The sequence below is a fragment of the Vipera berus genome (assembly GCF_964194415.1).
Source record: "Vipera berus genome assembly, chromosome: 1".
NCBI classification, from domain to species: domain Eukaryota; kingdom Metazoa; phylum Chordata; class Lepidosauria; order Squamata; family Viperidae; genus Vipera; species Vipera berus.
In genome coordinates, this window is record NC_138202.1 from 129482297 (window position 1) to 129498974 (window position 16678).

Consider the following 16678-nt stretch of genomic DNA (forward strand, 5'->3'; position numbering starts at 1 on the left):
GCAGAATATGTTTACTTAGGTGTCCCAAGAAAACCAATTCAGTATTCCAAAAATGTATTATTCCCGTTTTTTCATTCATAATGGACAATGGAAGACTTAAAAGAAAGTGAATGGCAGAGATGGCTACAGTAGTTCTTCTCAATACATCTGAATATTGCACATCTTAAGGCAGGACAGGAAAGTGAAATTTTAAAAAATTGAATTCAATTCTTTCAGTAGGATGACAGTGTTGCTATTGGCCTACTAACGTGCGCCTTTCAGATCTATTCATAGGACCATGCTCAAGTGATAATTGTGTAGCATTACACACATGATTTGGTTGTGTGACACCCCCCCCATCCCCAACACTGAAAATTGTCTTGATATAGAATAAAAATAGCACAAAGTTTCAAGGAGCTAAGAAGATATTGGACATTCCACAAACCAACAGGATGCCTAGTTGCAGGAATGTATACTGACATGAACGCTGATAAGCATTAGTAAATGCAAACACAGACAATTTGCCCATTATTTTCTTCAATTTGTCAATGGTGGTCTCCCTTTATTTACTGTAATAGTATTATAACAAGAAAACTGGCTCTGTATATATTCTGTATAGAAGGCACTCATTATGAATAAGAGTACTGTAGCTGAATTGTTCTGCCTTTATATCTCCAGGAGCTTTTTATCTGTTTTCTACATCGTACGGATGGCAGTCATATGCTAAAACTGTATATAAATGTTTTGTACATTAAAAAAGTAATTTTTTCATAATTTCTGTTTTTATTCATTATTTTTCAGGCTGTCATAAGAGAAAGGCACAAAACTATATCATTACACGTTACATCATTATATGTATTACATTTATTTCTTTATTTTAAACATTTATATAGCCGCTCATTTTATATCAAACACTGGGTAGCCCCCAAACAGCAATTAAAACAATATCAATAAAGAAACAACATAGTATTTTAATATATCAAAGCCATAAACTTTGAGGACCCAGATTGTTGGGGGCAATTAAGCTGACTTTGTAATAATGCCGCTTGGGGGGTGTATGAAAGCCCTAATAAGCAGGCATATACATAGAATGAAGGCTACTGCTAAGCTTGTAAGCCGCCCTGAGTCTTCGGAGAAGGGCGGGATATAAATGGAATAAAAATAAAATAAATAAAAAATAAACATTAAAAGATAAACTTTTGACATACCGTCCTCTATAGAATCTTGCATATGTTTGAGCTTTTATTCTATACAATTATAGTATGAATTTGACATATAATTTACAAATACAACTCAAAGAAGTAGTGCAAGATAGGAAGATGCGGAGAGACCTGGCCCATACAATTGCCAATGGGTAATTGGACTGAATGGATAACATCATCATATAAGCATCTCACTAGGATGCTACAAATGGCTGCAGCTCCTTATTCAGAGAAATCTGGAGAAATGGACAAAATGGGGATCCACCCCTGCATATCTTAGTATCAGAGGGGGCAAAAATTCTGCCTGGTGACTGATACATTTTGCCCATCCTTGCAAGTCCTCTCTCCCAGCCCATACATAAACCTTTACAGACCTACTGGGGATTTGATATGCACTTGAAAAAATTCTAGATTTATTCCTCCATAATGTGTGAGAAATCCTTCACTATTCTAGAGTAAATCCTGTTAGAACACAGGTGTCAAAACGCCACGTCAAGTGACGTGTCACGATGTATCCCAACTTTTTTCGCATTGCCAGAGCTGGAGTGGGTGCAGCCTCCGTATGATGTAACTGGCCTGTGGGCTGCCAGTTTGACACCCCCTGTGTTAGAATTAAAGTCTATGCAAACAAACGATATTTTACTCCCTCTTGAATGAATAGCTATCCTGATCAGGAAGAGCAACAACATTGTTCCATGCTTAAAAGTTGCTAACGTAACTGCAACATCTACTCATGAGGTCATTGTAAAAATACAACCTTATTTTGCATCAGACATACTGGAAACAATCTTGTTTATGGATGGGTTTAAAATAGTCTCTTCTTTGCATCTGCTTTACATTCACTTCTCTGTCAGCATCATACAACTAGAGACAAGGAGCACTGCAGTGATCCCCTGATGACACAAAAATAGTTTTGGGAGTAGACCCTGGTGATATGCTTGGTCTGAAGCTGAAGGTAGCATGGGCCTGACTATGTTAAAGCAAACAGGATCTTTTAAATTATATTATTGCCCTTTTCTCAGCTTAAGACATCATTGAGGGGAAAAAACCTTCCCAAGGGATGGGAAAGGAGCTGCTTATAAAAACTCTTGGAAAATTTAACCATGGTATTGCCTATTCTAGCTATTAGGGAGGCAAGATTTTGGCCGTAATATGTGATTTGATCCTTTCAGTTCCTTGGAGCAGATATTATACCTGTGGAATTTTCATGAAGAGGGCCACTAAAGCATATTTTAAATTTGACTTGTGGAAAGAAGTAATGACTTTTAATAAACATTGGTGTTAAGGAGGTAATAATCAAAGGATAACTCCAAAAAGTAACTGATTCAGCTTCAGTACTGATTCTGTCTGTTCTCATCCATTTAATTCTAAACCACAAATTTGGTGACGTGGTCATAGAAGAGAAAGATCATCCTGCTTTGCAGTGTCACTTGTGACCTCTGATCTTAATGGTCTCTCTTTCTGCTTCAAGGAATCTTGTTCCTGAGAAACAGAGAATTGCACCTGGAGGATAGGCTACACATTATAAAACCACAAAACGTTCTACAGTAAATTGTATGGATGACAATTTATGGCCAAGCAGATCCTCTTGCTGACAGCTATTTAACGTGTAAATAAAACAGCTGAAGAAAACAAACTTGTCTTCTCTAAGTATAATTTCTTCCTGCAGAATTTATGTTTCAAGTAAAATCTGCAAACTACTGATTTAAATATGTTGCTGTAAAAGTAACCAAACAAACAAGACCAAAGTGAAGTTCATAAATAGAGGGCTGATCCTGACTTGTTAGATTATACTTGCATGTGGAATTCCAACAAGAGTTACTTACTTAATTTACTGGTAAAACATCATGTTTGGCTTTTTAGCAGTGGAAGAGTTTTCAAAGCTATTCTGAGGATGGCACCTTCTCCTCTCAAACTGAGGTATGGGTTATAGTATACGTATATATCTTCCCATATCCACAAATATGGGAAGAACCCTACTAGATTAGACACAGGTCAATCTACAAAGTGCCTCTCACAAGTTCAGAAACTGAGCATGAAGATGCTAGTCCTCCTTGGCTGTTACTTCCAGCAGCTGGCTTTAAAGCGTTCTATGGTTTAAGAGACACAATATGGCAACAAAGGCCAATAACAGCAATGTGTTGGTGTCAAGATGGTGGCCACAAAGACACCATCAAATCTCCTTTGCATGTGTATGCAATGTGAAGGCATGTATAAAAGTGGGGCTTCTGCTGAATGGTTGCAATTTCCATCTTGACTTTTCTTGCCTTTTTTATGTAGATTTTTTTTATCCTGTCTTTATTATTTTTATTAATAACTCAAGGTGGCAAACATACCTAATACTCCTTCCTCCTTAATAGTTCTTCTCAAGCTCCCATTGCAAGAAAACTAGGCCTTTTGTATTTTACTCTGAGATGCTGCAAGGTGAAAAGCTGGGCAGCCACATACTCTAAGGCAGGGGGTGTCAAAGCCGCACCCACCCCATTGCCGGCAATGCAAAAAGAGTCGCGATATGTCGTGACACGTCACGTGACGTGGCGAGTTTGACACCCGTGCTCTAAGGTGTCATTGCACACCAAGAAACCCTGCCAAAGAGCATAGCTGCTGTATGTAAATGTAAATAGATCTATTTTGGGATCTCAAGAAAAAAACAGATGCAAAGTCACACACAAATGCAATTTATAGGACATGATCCTGTCTCAACTGAAGGGACAGGATATTGATTAAATCAGGTATAACAGGCAGGAGTCAGACACAATCCTTTGTCATGAATAGGTCAGAAAAGTTTCCCTTAAATGCTGCCAAGATTCAGTGGCTCATTTCCTAACCCACATATTTTTTACTGTTGAAATATCTTAGGCTTTTCAAATGTTTTATAAAAGGCAAACATTTTGAGACCTTTTTAAGTGTAACTACCAGACATGGAAAAATTTATGCTTTTTTTTTTCAACTGGTTTTTCTCTTCACCCACCCACAATTTTTAACTGTTTTCAGATCTGGCCCTTCTTTTTTCAGCAAATGTATCCTCTAGAACACCACTCAAAGGTTAGTACTGTTGCCTGTTCTTGAAATAAATTAAATCAATAAATGGAACGTTTCTGTCTTTTCCATATAAATAGGAAAGAAAAGCTGTGTAGACCCCCATATGTAGCTTGGCTGAATTGCACCCTGGAACTTTTCCAAATTTTATTCCTCAATCAGTTCAAATGTGACTGTTGTACCTTCCTATTCTCACCAATAAGCAGTTCTCAAGAACAACGGAATCACCAAATATCTAGCAAATAATATAAACACAAATTGGCGTTAGCACAAAAGCAATGTTCACGTGGCAGAGACAAGACCTGCAGCATCGCATTCAAAGACTATTTTGCAGAGGTTGAAAAAATAATGCTCCAAATTTGCACTGAACAAGAAGCAACTGGTAAAAGAAAGTCCGTGCTTTTGATCAGTCAAATGCAGCTTTCAGAAGTGAACCCTTTTTCATTTGGTAATTCTAAATTGAGCTACCCTACAATAACCCCTCTTAAGATATGGTAAAAGGAGTTGCTAGCCAGCATAACTGTATGTTTGATGATAGCAAGGGATGGCTCGCTATGGTACAGAGGCGATAAGAAAGATACACCTTTTACTCTCTGGTTAGGTAGGAGATGGATGGGAGGGAGGGAGGGAGGGAGGGAGGGAGGGAGGGAGGGAGGGAGGGAGAGAGAGAGAGAGAGAGAGAGAGAGAGAGAGAGAGAGAGAGAGAGAGAGAGAGAGAGAGAGAGAGAGGTGTAGCAGAAACTGATTTTGTTGATGTCTAGAGATTCCAGAATGAAAGCCTATAGCAGGGATCTTCAAACTTGGACCTTTTATGACTTGTGGACTTCAACTCCCAGAATTCCTCAGTCAGCATTTGAAGATCCCTGGCCTATAGCAAGCAGAGAGCAGGAATTTAAGTGCTAATGCTATAAATTTTCTGGAAAGCTCAATTTGTATCTATGCGTAAGTAATTCTTAAATCTCAGAGAACTTTATATTTTTTTATAAATCCCCTCTAAGGTTTGCCAACCTGGTACTCTCCAGATAGTTGAAATTACAATTCCCACAATGCATTTCGAGAAATGCCACTTGGGGTTATGAGAGTTATAATCCAACACATCAGGAAGGCTATGGAAGACTTTGTGGGGTAATTATTTTAAATGTTATCTATGTATGTCATCTATCTATCATCTATCTAAAGCTCCCTTTTTGTGACCGTATAATCCAGGGGTGTCAAACTCAATTGCATTGAGGGCCGCATCAGCATTGAGGTTGCCCTCAAGGGGCCGGGTGGGTATGGCCAGGGTGGGCGTGGCCTACTGGGTGGGTGTGGCTAGAGTGCATATGGCCTACTGGGTGGGCATGGCCAGCTCTACATCGTTCGCATCAAGGGTGCCTATGGGGGCCTGGGCAGGAGTGGGACAGATCTGAGGGTCTCTGGCAGAAGGAGGGTCTCTGGGCCAAGGCAATGGGGGCCATTCCCTCACTTTTTCCAGGATGGCTTCGTGGGCCACATGAAACCACTTCACGGGCCAGATCCGGCCCCCGGGCCTTGTGTTTGACATGTCTGGTATAATCCCTTAATTAGGGGGACAGTTGGGGTGACTGTATGGAGCTGAACATTTACTGGAGTTGGCAGCAGATACTTTAGATAGATAGATATAGATAGAATTCTCTCTCTCTCTCTCTCTCTCTCTCTCTCTCTCTCTCTCTCTCTCTCTCTCTCTCTCTCTCTCTCTCTCTCTCTCAAATATACTAATATGCTAACACCCCATTACAGAGTTTGACTTAGTATTCCCCTCACTGAGGATCAACGAATGTTGAATATTGTAGCCAGGCCTTTTAATGGCTTTGTATAAATACCAATAATTTATCGGAGACTTGATCAAATAAGATGGAAGTATTTAAATGGTTTAGAAATAAATTCAGTGTAATTTGTGAGGTGGAGAATGGTTGTGTGGTGAATTTTGTTCCTATTTAATAGTCTAATCAAAAGTCAACTTCAGGTCAGAGAGATTTTATTGGTGAGCCAAAGTGTCAGAACTATAATTCCAGAAAAGAAGGAATCAAATTGAGTATAGTAAATATCCTTCTTTCTATTCCCGAGAGGAATTAGGTTGCACTGTAGTTCTAGCTCATTGTGCATCTGTTTTAGGGAGAAGCCAAGAAGCCATGGCAATGGAGGATCTATGTCTCATTCTTTTGAAGTACTGTATAAATCTTAGAAAATAAAGGCTTCAAGGTGTTTCTGAATACCAATGTTTCTGAAAGTTCTGAGCTTTCTGACCATTATCTTATTATCTTAAGAATCTTAGATATTCCTAAACAAGTTTCCATTCAGACACTAACCAGATAGAAATTTATTTTGTTTTAGCAGTTTGTGAGCATTCCACATTTCAATCCATTGTCAGACTCATAAAAATTATGAGGTCATGAAAAACATCCAATACAGAAAAGCTTCATATCCTTTTAAACCTGCTTCTAGAATGTAGGATCAGAGATACTCAATAGTGGAGATCTGTGTAGAATAGAGCACAAATTCGGAGAAAACTGAACCAATGAAATATGTCAAAAGCAGAAGGCTGCTACAAACACACACACACACACACACACACACACACACACAAAACAAAACCTACTTCTGCAGAAGCAATTTACTTTTACTTAGAAATTAAGCTGTGATTTGAAAATTAAGGCATTGTAATTTAATATTAACCCATATGTCATAAAATAATGAGAAAAACAGCAAGGGAAATTGCATTCCATATAGCCAAAGTTCTTTGTTATTTATAATAACCAAGATTACAAGTTAGGCCAATACCGATGGATCATACTTTAAAAATCCTGATAGCTCATTCATTTCTCTAATTACATTTATTATAAATTAAGTAAGTTGTGCCCACCCTCAATATACAAGAAGACAAAATTAATTTGCAAATCATTCTAAATCTGCATCAAACTAAGTAAAATAGAAGCAGGAGCAGAGTATGGTATGCAAGTAATTTAGTAATTTAGCGGGCCAAGAAATAACCTCTAAATATTTTTAGTTGGTGATAGATTTGGCACAGAATGATAGTTATTTTACTGCTTCAGTTATTGAAAGGGATGCTCTTATTTTTCTTTGTTTTCACAGCTGAGCTATTTCTTTTCCCAGATTCATTACAATAACTGTATTTTGCATTATTTGTATAATTACATTGTTCTATAATCAGTACAAATTGCGTTATTAAATCACTTTGTATAAATGCTGTAGAGAGCTTTGATTGTTGCAAAATTCACAGCAACTGAACTGCCTTGCCTGTTTCAGATCCAGCAGACTTCTCTGTTATTTGAGATGGTTAACCAAACAGACATTTGCTCTGAAGCATTTATAACAATGTAATATTATACTATAATATACCATTATTGAATTATTATAATATAATACAACATCCAAAGTTGGAGAACAGTTAAATCAGTGTTTCACTGTACTAGGTCTGAATGAAGGTGAACTGATCATGTAAATGAAACTGATGAATATGTGCATAGAAATGAAAGTGTAGGTTTTATTACGAATGAAAGAGCTCACACTAGATCAGAAGATATGAATTTGTGTCATCTCAGACTGCTGTGGATATGTGTGAAATTAGAAATTCATAAGTATGTTAGTTACGCATTACAATACAGGGAATTATGATAATGGGAGAACCAGGCCTTACTGTGCAACATTCAGAATGAATGTGATCTGGAAGAAAAACTTATTCTGCTAAGACATCATAAATGGAGAGCTGCAAAGGAGGTGGTGGGAGGCAGTTTACAAAGAATAGTACAAACTATTAAGATGTTTTTGAAGATTGTGTTCATTGTAATGTTTCTGAAGTTTAATGAAAAGAAAAAGACTGCAACACAATCTCCGTGTGACACTTTCTCCTAATTGGTTCTTTCACTCTAATTCTCCAGCTATGGCAAAACAAAAAACAAAACAAAAAAACCCCCCACCACTTAATGACCCGTTTTGCTGACCTTTCATCTCTCTAAACCCATGACAGGTTAAGGTTTCAAATCTGCGAGTCCCTTAAAAAGGTTCCTATGCATCATGGTTCTTAGAGTTTCTTTCCATTTGATTATGCGTGGTTAGCCAGGAATCCCTGGAATCTGGGGTTCAGGCTGCATTACTGCATTATTGTGATCTGCAGTATATGATAAGGCATGAAACAAGGAGGAGGGGAGGGAGGCAATCTGAGACAACAGGAACCTTTGAAAAACTATGCCGAAGTGAAATGGAGGTTCAAGCTTTAGTTCTACTTCAACATGGAGTTTCTGGCAAAAGCAGGCTTCTTGGCTTATCAGTATGAGACGGAGAGTTGCCCATGTTAGGAGAAACCTGTTGTTATGTACTGGGCTCATTAGTAAGACCACGTGGGTTGCTGGAGCAGCTAATGGCTCTCCAGCAACCCAGACTACAAGTCTCCAGCGCTATAATTGGCTATCCCTAGGCGGCAATGGTTGTTTCAAACCTATTGGCTGCCGCCTAGGGGCTAAACTATATATTGCAGCTAGTTGCAGCCATTTGCTCAGTACAGATACTGTACGAAATAAACTATGAGTTTCCTGTACTCAGTTACCTCGTCTTCATTCCTGCGCCAAAGAACCCGCTATTTAACACTGGCGACGAGGGTGGGAACCTGCTTCACTGAATAAAAGAGTTGAAGTCTACGAGGGGAAGGCAGCGCACGCCAGAAGGAAGAGGCATTTTTCCCCCCTCTCTCAAGGTCGGCTAGCAGCTACACTAGCGACCTCGTTCTCAGTGGACTCATTCCCTAAGCCTGGAAAGCAGGATTCGGAAGGAAATGCAGGAACCAGCAAGAAAGAATGCCAAAGGTTGGGAAACTTTGAGAATTCAATGTGAAATACCCGGAGGAATAGCCATCATATTTATCCCAGGTAGAAAACTACCTCAGGGTGAATCAGATCGTGGAAGAAGGACTGAAGGCCGCAACGCTACTCTGTGTGTGCGGCCCAGCAACCTTTGATTTGGCCAAGAACCTTTTCATGCCAACTCCGATTGAAGTGGTCTCCTACGCAGACCTCAAAAAGAAGCTAACTGGACATTTCCAGCCCAAGATGCCTGAAATGGCTTGGCGGTTCAAGTTCGACCAAAGAGTGCAGCAACCCAGTGAATCAGCTTCTGAGTTCATAGCGGGCCTGAGGCAGGCTGCACGCCTTTGCAAATTTTCAAATTTAGAAGAGCGACTACGAGACCGGCTCGTCTGCGGCCTACGGGACCGAACGCTTCAGCAGAGACTCTTTGCTAGACCAAACTTAACATTTTCTGAAGCACAAGACAAAGTGATGGTCAACGAAGCTGCCAGGGGCGCAGTTCAAACAGTACAGCCTGCCAAAACGACAAAGTTTGAAGAAACGGTCCACCTTGAGGACGCCAAACACACCGTGGAATCTTCCGAGGAAAAAAAGCCCAAAATCAACAGACTCCAAAAGCAACCCAACGCACAACACCACAACAGCCTGCAGCGAGAGAACAATTACAAGGCAGTAATCTTACCAAGATGTAAGGGGTGCGGCGGCAACCATGTTTGTGCCGATTGCAGATTCTGATCAGCCACGTGCAGAGCTTGCAGAAGGACAGGCCACATCACAGTGGTTTGCAGAGCCCGCCTGAGAGACTGGCCACCCAAATATCAGTCGGAAGAACCGACTAGGAGAGGTACTAGGGCCCAGGGTCCAGTTAGTGTGGGGTTTTTAAGAAGCCGTAGAAGCGTGTGCCTCACCGGGGCTCGACGCCCCCTCAAACCTAAACTCAGACTCTTGGTAGAGCTACAAGGAGTTCCATGTAAGATGGAATTGGACTCTGGCTCTGCAGTCTCAATTATTTCTCAAAACACTTTTAACTTCATGTGTAGGTGCAGTAACAATTGGGCCAAACTAAGGCCTTCAGATATAATCCTAACTGACTTTCAAAATGCTCAAGTTAAAGTTAAGGGAGAAGCCACTTTGACCGTAAAATTTAAGGGATTTTTTAGGCATCTAGATGTTATTGTAGTAGGGGGCTAGAGAACAAGTCTCATTGGACTCAATTGGTTTGATGCCTTAGGTATTCAGATTACTGGCATAAACTGGACACAAACTGCAAACCTCGCGTCAGTATGTGAGGACTATGCAGATACTTTTGATTCAGCCCTAGGAACATACACAGGCCTGCCTATCTCATTTAAGCTAGATCCCAATGTAGTTCCAATCAGGGTTAATCCTCGCAGGGTCCCCTTTGCCTTAAAACATAAAATTGATTCTGAAATCGATATGCTTGTTGAACAGGGCGTGTTACAGCTTCTTGATGGTGGGGAGTGGGAAACTCCTATAGTCACTCCACTTAAAGCCAACAGGGAAATTCGCATTTGTGCTGACTATAAATGCACACTAAATAAGGCCCTCAAGCAACACGCTTACCCGGTCCCAGTGGTCAACCACATTTTAGCCTCCTTGCAAGGGGGTACTATTTTTGCTAAACTTGATTTAGCACAGGCCTATCAGCAATTGCCGGCTGATGAGGCCACAGCTGTGGCTCAAACAATCGTGACTCACAGGGGGGCCTTCAAAGTTAAACGCTTACAGTTTGGAGTCAGTGTTGCACCGGGCATTTTTCAGGGAATCATGGAGCACACACTTAAGGGTATTCAGGGCGTCTGCCCTTATTTTAAGTTTAAGTTTAAGTTTATTTGATTTCTATACCGCCCTTCTCCCGAGGGACTCAGGGCGGTTCACAGGGCATATATAAATAACAGTACAAAAATTAAAAAGAAATTAAACCAATGCCCAATTAAAATACAACAACAATAAAATAGTAAAAAAAACCATTAAAAAAACCCATATTCCCCCATCAGGCCAGACCAGCTAGTTCAAATAAGTGGGTCTTCAGCCCGCGGCAGAAGGTGCGAAGGTCTGATGTTCTTATTGCAGGGGAATCCCCAGAAGTGTTAGCCAGTAGGCTCAGGGCTGTTTTGCAGAGGCTTCGCAAAGCAGGCCTCAAATTGAAAAAGAAAAAATGTAGTATTGGGGTTCCTTCAACAGAATTCCTGGGTTTCTGAATTGATGCTAACGGCATTCACCCTGCTGATTCTAAAGTGAAGGCCATTAAAATGTCTCCTAGGCCCAAATCCAAAGGAGAGCTACAAGCATTCTTGGTCCTCCTAAACTTCTATCACACATTTCTACCTCATAAGGCCACACTAGCAGAGCCCCTCCACCGGCTTCTAGTTAAGAAAGCTCCATGGAAATGGACTAACTTACATGAAAAAAGTTTCCAGGATTTAAAAGCACTATTGTCAGAAAAGTCCACTGTAACTCACTACAAAGAGTCTAAACCAGTATGTCTTGCACAAACCTCTGTTGGGACTTTTCACAAACCCCCCACATACTTTCTCCAAGAATGCTGAGATGGTCTATTTTTCTATCTGCATACACTTTTAAATTGATTCACAAACCGGGCAAAGAAATGGGCCATGCGGATGGCCTCAGCAGACTACCACTGCCACTAATGGAACCAGATCTGGCTCCAGCTGCTAGAATACTGTCCATACAGGACATATCTGAATTCCTCCTCCATGCAGGGGACATTGCTGCTGAAACTGCCACAAATAAAATACTTAGAGTATTGTCATGGGTATACACGGGCTGGTTGGATAAAAGCCCAAGTTCTGAATTTCAGAACTATTTTGTCAGAAGGCATGAGTTATCTGCCCACAAGGGGTGCATTTTATGGGGAAACAGAGTCATAATTCCCACTTCCCTAAGAGACAGGGTTTTACAGTCACTACATGAAGGCCATCTAGGCATTGTCAAAATGAAAGTTTTAGCTAGAAGCTACCTTTGGTGGCCTGGCCTTGATAAGGACATTGAGGCACAAGTCCATGGTTGTTATACATGCCAGCAATCTAGGCCTGAAATGCCACAGTCTCCAATTCACAGGTGGGAGGAAACACACACTCCCTGGTCTAGGATTCACATAGACTACACTGGACCCTTTCAGGAACAGCTCTTCCTTATAGTAGTGGATAGCCACTCCAAATGGCTGGAAGTAATTCCAGTTCCTAACATGACTACTGCTAGGACCATCCAGGTGCTGAGAAAACTCTTTGCCACACATGGGTTGCCAGACGTCTTAGTTTCAGACAAAGGAGCCCAATTCACTGCTACTGAATTTCAGGCCTTCCTTCGAGCTAATCTCATCAGACATGCAACGTCTGCGCCTTTTCATCCATCTTCTAATGGTCAAGCTGAATGCATGGTGAGGACAATGAAGGAATCACTCAAGCGCACTGTAACAGGTGACTGGCATCACAGATTGGCAGATTTTCTACTCTGCCAGCATTCTACGCCCTGCACTGCTACAGGCAAAAGACCTGCAGAACTATGTTGGGGGAGGCGTTTGATCACTAAACTGGACAGGTTGCATCCAGATAGAGTGGCTGCAGTAGCCTCTCGACCAAAACCCCCGAGGGGGCTGCACATGGGTGATTGGGTTTGGGCCAGGAACTATGGTCATGGGAATCTGTGGGTTCCTGGTCAAATTACCAAATATTGTCTGATCTAAGAGGGGAGGGGTGTTATGTACTGGGCTCATTAGTGAGACCATGTGGGTTGCTGGAGCAGCTAACGGCTCTCCAGCAACCCAGACTACAAGTCTCCAGCGCTATAATTGGCTATCCCTAGGCGGCAATGGTTGTGTCAAACTTATTGGCTGCCGCCTAGCGGCTACACTATATATTGCAACTAGTTGCAGCCATTTGCTCAGTACAGATACTGCACAAAATAAACTATGGGTTTCCTGAACTCAGTTAGCTCGTCTTCATTCCTGCGCCAAAGAACCCGCTATTTAACACTTGTGGTTACACTATGAGAGGGGAAAAGCATAAAAACAAAAGTGCCTCTTATTTGTGCAGGGGAGAGAACTGCCGGGTTTTAAGCCTGCAGATCTAAACATCTGTATAAAGAAATGTAAAATCTCCTTCAGGCTGAGATTTTCATCCTTTTGTAGTTTTCTTTGTAACAGAATGGATGCAGTTTGTCACTGAGCTGATGGGAAAGGATGATCTGGGATGATTTTTTATTTCTCAATATAACTTACAGTCTTGGGAACCCCTCATGGTCTCCTATCTGAGTATTAATCCACTCTGACTTCATGTCGCTTCTAAATCTGAGAAGGTACCAAGCAATGAAACCAAAAAGCTGGGTTTCCAGATCAAGGTTGCAATAATACAGACAGCACTAGATGTCAGAGTAAAATGTATACAATTAATTGTTTGCGGACAGCTAGTGGTCATTTGGTTTTCTCCAGGCCAGACCAGGTAGTATTGGCAATAAAGCCAGCTCCACCAGTGCAAGGTATACGGTGTTGGCAAACTCTTAGTAACTCTCTTCCTTGCAAGAATACCAGGAACTTTTGTTAAATCCAGTCACAGCCTGTCTCAATAAGCACCATTTTCTGTTCTTCAAAGACAAAGCAGTCTCAAGGCTTCAACTGAAAATGGCCTGTCATTGATTACAAAGTTATTTAGTTATGGGTATGTAACTCTAAACTGAAGAGCTACATATTGTAGTTTATTAGTAAATGCTGGCTGTTAAAGGATATGGGAAGATCAATAAGACATGACAGGGTGGCTGGGCTGATTTTGCCTGGATTTTGGTTCAACATGTTGCAGAATTTTGGATTTAAAAATGGATCCCAGATGTTATTAAGATTTGCATCTGCTGTAAGAGAGGCAGAAAATCTCACGGAAGAATCCTATTCGATTTTTCTTATGCTGTGATGAAAGAGAACAAAGAAGGCCCAAATACTGGTCCTTTTTTTAATTAAAAAGTGTTCCAATGTCATCATGGGCTAATAAGAAAATTGTATTTTAAATTCATTCCTTTGATGGTATCGTCGCTTTATAAGTGACATTTTATTTATTTGTTTATTTATTTGTTTGTTCATTGGATTTCTATGCTGCTAATCTCACTAATACATCTTACAATCTAATAAAAGTTGAAAAGTGCAAAAAACAATTAAAATAGAATAAAAAATTTAAAGTTAAAACCAAGATGATGGACAGCCTGGAGAAGAGAATCTTCTCCATCCTGTCAGCCACCCAATGTAACCCATCCCTGTCGGGTCCCCAGGCCAAGGATATTCCAGAGAGTGGGGGCCACAGCAGAAAAGGCTCTTCTGTTGGACCCCGCCAACTAAAATTCTTTGGCTCATAGGATCCGAAAGAGGCCATTTCCACTGGAAAGAATGGGACAGATTAATCCCAACAGGATAAGGCGGTCCCTAGATTTCTGAAGAACAAAATAGAATGGTTGAGCTTCCATAATTCAGTGGTGAAATCTGTTTGAAAATAGTGCAAAGTAATAATGGGGGCAGGCAACAGCACAAATCCTTTTTATGGACCTGTGAAAATTACTCCTTCGAGTAAGTGAAAGTAGTTTCAAGAGGGTGAGGTTTGAAGGAATATAAAAAGCCAATTTTTAAAAGTGAAAGTGGGATCCCAGGTAAATACGAATATTGTGATTTTTAAAACTAAATATCTAAACAAACAAAAAAATAAAGAGTGAGAAAGAAAAGGAGACATGAATGGGGGGATGTATATGGAAATATCTCTTGTCAGGAAATCAGGGGAAATGATCTCATGCTGTTTCAAGAAAGAATGGTATCAGATAGATGATAGATAGATGATAGATAGATGATAGATAGATAGATAGATAGATAGATAGATAGATAGATAGATAGATAGATAGATAGATAGATAGATAGATAGATAGATAGATAGATAGATAGATGATAGATAGATAGATAGATAGATAGATGATAGATAGATAGATAGATAGATAGATAGATAGATAGATAGATAGATAGATGATAGATAGATAGATAGATAATAGATAGATAGATAGATAGATAGATAGATAGATAGATAGATAGATAGATAGATAGATAGATAGAGATAACCTTTATTGTCATTTTTTACTGTGGGCACAATGGCACACATTAAAAATGAATTTTAATTGCTTGCTCTCAACATGTACACACACATAACAAACATTTAAACATACTATATACAACATATGTATAGACCTACACCCTTACATATAAGTAACATAAATATTAATCACTGTCCATCTTGCATACATAATGGAAAGAGGAAGCTTTAGAGTTCACAAGGTTAATGCTGTATGGAACAAAACTGTGACTGAATCTGGATGTTCTGCTTCAGATACCACAAAGCCTCCTCCCAGAAGGTAACAAGGAAAACAGGTTGTGAAGAGGATGTGTAGTGTCCCAGACAATCTTGCGGACCCTGCTCAAGCAGCGCTTCTGTGCTATGTCCTGGATGGGAGGGAGGGAACTGCCAATGATCTTTTCGGCCATCCTCACCACTCTCTGCACCGCCTTCCTGTCTGAAGCAGTGGTGCTTCCAAACCAGACTGTGATGCTGTATGACAGGATGCTCTCGATCGTCCACCTGTAGGAAGTGGTCAGGACAGGGGAAGGAAGATCTAGAGTTGGCATACAGTAGATGTAAGGCTGTTGTTTTGTTTTTGATTTTTGATACTTTCAATTCAGTGTTGACTCCTAGCAACTGCCTGGAAAGGTCCCTACAGTTTTTGTGTTTTTCCCTTGTCTGCTTCCTAGGAATAGGAGAGAGGGACTAGCCCAAGGTCACTCAACTGGCTTTGTGACTAAGGCAGGACTAGAACTCACCATTTAAACACCATTGGCATTGACAAATTCTCCATCAATCCATTGCAAAAGGTGGCTTTGCTGGGGAGAGTTTCCATCCTGCGACAATATCTGTAACAACTCGATGGTTAGGCAAAAATAAAAAAATCCAGTCTGAACATCTGGCTGTGTGATTAATAACAATAACAATAATAAACAACTGGCCTACAAGAAAGACCAAATGAAGAACAGAATGGAGGCAAAGAAAGACAAAGCACTACATGGTCAGTACATTAAAAAAATAGCTGGGAAAGGAGATAATAACAAGACCTGGCAATGGCTAAGAGCAGGAAAATTGAAGAAAGAGACCAAGGGACTAATTCTGGCTGCATAAAACCAAGCCTTAAGGACAAATGCATACAAAGTCAGAATTAAGAAGACAGCAACATACAGTAAGTGCCACCTATGCAAAGAAGCTGAAGAAACAGTGGATCACCTGGTAAGGTGCTACAAGAAGATTGCACAGACTGACTACAAGCAATGGCATGACTAAGTAGCAACAATGGTGCATTGGAAGATCTGCAAGAAATATCATTTGCTTACAAGTAAGAACTGGTGGACCATAAAATAGAGAAAGTCATAGAAAGTGAAAAAGTTAAATTGCTCTGGGACTTTAGAATTCAAACAGACAAGCACCTGCCACATAACACCCGGATTTAACAAGTGTCAATAAGAAAGACAAAAAGTCTGGATAGTAAACATGGCAGTGCCTGAAGACAGCAGAA